The sequence below is a fragment of the Echinops telfairi genome, unplaced genomic scaffold (assembly GCF_000313985.2).
Source record: "Echinops telfairi isolate 266 unplaced genomic scaffold, ASM31398v2 ScPeMD7_1;HRSCAF=3_0, whole genome shotgun sequence".
Lineage (NCBI taxonomy): Eukaryota > Metazoa > Chordata > Mammalia > Afrosoricida > Tenrecidae > Echinops > Echinops telfairi.
This window is the reverse complement of record NW_022103896.1, coordinates 38,393,346-38,398,014: the sequence shown is the minus strand read 5'-3', so window position 1 is coordinate 38,398,014 and position 4,669 is coordinate 38,393,346.

Here is a 4,669-nt window from a genome sequence, read left to right as displayed (position 1 = left end):
AAAGTTGTATGTTTTATGAAGTGCTACGGGAATCAATTACTGATTGTTAGGTAGATTTGCTGTATAGAGGAAGTTGACATATTAGTATTAGCAACAAATGACCAATGGCTCTGTTTCTACAATGTGACAGTGTTGTCATTAGGTTCTATCAAGGGAAGTTTTACTCATAGTGACCCCCGTGTGACAGAGTAGAACTTTCCCATGGAGTTTTACTGGGGGAGAAAGACAGGCTCTCTACTCCCAGAAAGAGCCATAGTGTTGGAAACCCCTAAGGGCAGGTCTGCCCTATCTGTAGGGTTGTTAGGTAGGCCAGCATAGGACTGGGGGATGTCCATTAACGCGTGCCCAGAGGGTCAAGCTAGGGAAACAAAGGAGTGGCGCACCGAACATGTTTAGGGTTCCCGCCGGTAGGCAGGGGTGGGCGTGAACTTGAATTGGATCACCTAGCCAGGTAAATTCAATTCAGCCAATGGGGTCGATCAGGGGTCTTCCACCACGCCTCCCTGTGGAATCCTTAGAAAGGCAGCAGCCCGGAGAGGAGAGAGAACTTAGGCACAGAGAGCTTTGGCAGGGCTTTGGGACACGCTTTGCGGGACACAGAACCGCTTCCAGCTAGGTCGCATGTCCGGGAGGAGCCCCTTGGGTGCCGTGTAAACCTGAAACTTCCTCTAACTTTCATAAAACTCACTTCGATCACGAACCAGGCTTCGGCGTGAATTCTTTCTCACGCCGAGCCAAGGACCGAGGTATAAATCTAGCTCCAGAGAGATCTAACAGGGTTGCTATGAGTCAGAACTGGCGTGGTGGCAATGAGTTTGTTTTGGGAGTTTGGGAATCTGCACTAAATGGCCTTAGAGCTCCTGGTGGGTCCCAGTGTCGACTTTGCAGTTAGCAGTGGAGCGTGTAACCATCCACTCCACCTGGGCCCCTTCAACCATGACCCTGAATGTGTTTTATCAGCAACAGTCTAAATAATTGCATTGGTTTTAGAATGCTGCCCCACCCACCCACCCCCAACCCCCAGGATGAACAACAGAAATGTGGGTGAAGGGAGACAACAGATGGTGTAAGATATGAAAATAATAATCGTTTATAATTTATCAAGGGTTCGCAAGGGAGGGAGGAAGGGGGGAATGAGCTGATACCAAGGGCTCAAATAGAAAGAAAATGTTTTGAAAATGATGATGGCAACATATGTACAAATGTGCTTGATGCAACTGATGTATACATTATCATAAGAGCTGTAAGAGCCCTCAATAAAATGATTTATAAACAAAATTAATTTAACTAAAAAAATAAAAGATAATTCTGTGATAAATGCAACCTATTGTACAATCAAAACAATTAAAAATATGGTGGGGGAGTCGGGGGCTGATGAACCTGAAACCAGCCACGTCAGCCAGCAGGCTGCCAGCTCCGGGGGCTGTGTGAGCAGGTCAGGCAGTGGGCTGCCCAGAACCAGAGGTCAAAGGATGAGGAGTTGGATGCAGGATCAAGAGTGTGTGAGTTTTGCCAAAATGTTCCCATATATTGGATGCAGCTACATCCCTAAGGTAATTCTTATATAAGATCACAAAATGGAAGATAATGACATCACACTGAGAATCATGGCCTAAGCAAGTTATCACATGGCATTAACCTTCACACATACTTACCAATTTGTCATTGATCGCCTCCTTGTGATAGAGTACTGTGTTCAGATAATCTTCATCGATGCCTGCAAACCAGGCCAGATCAGCAAGAAATTGCGACCTTTTCTTAATATGCCGACTGGATTCACTACTCTATTAATCAGTTTATCATACAATGTAGGGGCCTATTCGTGACTTCTCTTCCTATTTATAAGGAAGCACGGTGTGAAGTGCTGATCTGCTACTGTAAGGTCGTGGTGGGAACCCGCCAGTTTCCACATGAAAGAAAGATAAGGTTGTCTGCTTCCATAAAGATCCTCAGCCTTGGAAACCCTATGGGGCAGTTCTACTCTGTCCTACAGGATCGCTATGAGCCCGAACCAAGTTGATGGCAATGGACTAGCGAGCGGTAGTCCCGGTGTGGGTTGGGTTTCTGGCTTAATGGAATTGCTAAATGGGGGTGGCTGGCTGAAGTAGAGGTGGCTGGCAAAGTGGATTAGGCAAGAGGATACAAAGCTCAGTTTGGGGCACACAAGCCAAGCACTCCGAGGGCAGGGGGTTTATAAATCAATAGTTGGGATTTGACATTCAAGCCACAGTGTGGATAAAATTTCCTAGGGAAACTCTTGTGAAAACAGTTGTTGGATGTTATCAAGGTAACTTTAAATACACTATGACCTTATGCTACAGACTGTAATCATCATGGGAGCAGATGACCAGGTCTCTGGGATCCCTGGCGGCATAGTGGTTACTCACTGGACTGTGAAATGCAGGGTCAGCAGTTTGAAACCACCAGCTGCTCCTTGGGAGAAAGTTGAGGTTTTCTACTCTGGTTGACAGTTACAGTCTCCGAAACCCACAGGGGCAGTTCTACCCTTTCTTCTAGGGTTGCTGTGAGTCGGCACCGACTCGATGGCTGTGGGTTTGGTTTTAATCTTCATGGGAGCTGATTACTAGGTCTTTCTTCCACAGAGCCACAGGGGGTCGTGGGGGCGGGTCTCCAGCCCCCAGTCCTTTGGCTAGTAGCCGAAAGCTTGATCAGGGCACCTTTGTGAGCAGAGAATCTCGGTCTGTCCCAGAGGGACTCTATATCTCAAGAGGAGAATGGGTTTCACTTATGTTTGTAAATCTTCCCACTATAGCGCGGATAGATGAGTTCTTGAAACATATTTGTTCTGGATTAAATTGTGTCCTCATAAGGAAACGTTAAACCCCGAATCCCTGGTACCTGTGAATCTGATTTTGCTCGGAAAGTGGGTCTTTTGAAGATGTTATCGGTTAACCCGAGGTCATAATGGAGCAGGATAAGTCCAAATTCAGTCTGAATTCAAAACTCACTGCCACCAAGTTGATGCCAACTCACCGTGACCCTAAAGGACGGGATAGAATTGTCCCTGTAAGTTTGTGAGACTGTAACGCTTTACGGGAGTAGAAAGTCTCATCTTTCTCCCAAGGAGTGGCTGGTAGTTTCAAACGGCTGACCTTGAGAATCAAAGCCCAATGTGTAACCACTACACCCCCCAGGGCTCCTCAGTTCCGTCTGAGTGCTCTTATAAATGATAAGAAGCACAAGAAGACAGATGGAAATATGTTGCAGCAGTAAGCCAAAGCCAGAGCAGGGAAAGCAGAGATACAGGGGGGCTTCCCCCGAAGGAGAGCGAGAGAATGTGGCCCATGAATCATGCTGATTGGAACTTCTGGTCCCCAGAACTAGAAGACAAAAAATCTAGGTTCTTAGATACCGCCCCATTTCTTGTGCTTTGTAACTGCCTCCCAATCATGTAGCAAGCGATTAAGTTGATAGTTGACTGAAAGGTTAGTAGTTCAAACCCACTCAGCAGCTCTGTGGGCTAAAGACCTAGAGACCTGCTTCTGTAGCATTTACACCCAGGAAGCCCCTGTGGGCAGGTCTACCCTGTTACCTGAGCAGAAACCAACTGGAAGGCACCCAACCATTTACGTCTGGGTTTCGTTCTCCTGTAGTATGAAAGAGTGGCCACCGGAGGGAGACATGCTCCTCGTCCACAGGTCCACCTTCACTACCACCAGGCTAGCATGAATCAGGTGGTTTTTGTATTATTATTAAAACTGCTGGTTCTCAAGTCAAACCAGTCCACACGTAAGCCACGGCTTGGGTGGTGGAGACCAGCAGTACATCCATACTTATGGTGAAGTTAGATTTATTTCAGTCGCCCCTGCCCAACAGTTTTCAACATTTAAGCCACCAGAAAAACAAATCAACCCAGAGTCTGTGTGGGCCATATTTCAGATTTGCAAAACAGAGGAGGAACTTGGGATCCTAGGCGAATCATATTTTGTCCAGCAAACAGCAAATTACGTATTCAAGCAAACGCTTTCATAAAAGGGCTTTTCTTAGGAGCTGATACCAAGGGCTCAAGCAGAAAGTAAATGTTTTGAGAATGATGATGGCAACAAATGCACAAATGTGCTTGACACATGGATGGATGGATGGATGGATTGTGATAAGAATGGTACGAGCCCCCAATAAAATGATTTTTAAAGGGTTTTTCTTGCTATATTAATTGAAATGAAACATTTTACATCCTTAAGATAACAGCTGAGCCCCTGGAAAGTGAGGTTACTGCCTCCCCAACCCCCCTCCCCTCCCCCAGCACATGGTCACCCCAGTCACAACACGACCGGACTAACTGTGGTCTCTAGGGTTTCCCTGTCTGATATTAGGGGGGTGAAGGCCTTTCTTCCTACAAGCTCCACTGAACCCGCTGCAGCCTTATAGCAACCTGCAGACCTCCACCGAGGCACAGAGCCGTGGTGCTGCCCATGAGGGGCGCTGGCCTGGACTCCCACCTGGGTCTCTCCCAGGCAAGGCGAGAATTCTCGCAACAACTGTTTGCCCTTTTTCTTTGCTCCTCCTCAACCTGCAAGCAGCACACGGATTTTTCCCACATCTGTCAACGGCAATCACTGATGTGCCAGAAACACAACCAGTGCCTAGCCCGATGAACCTCATCCCCTAAAGACAAGTGACCGGGTCCTTAGTGAGCATACATCCTTTG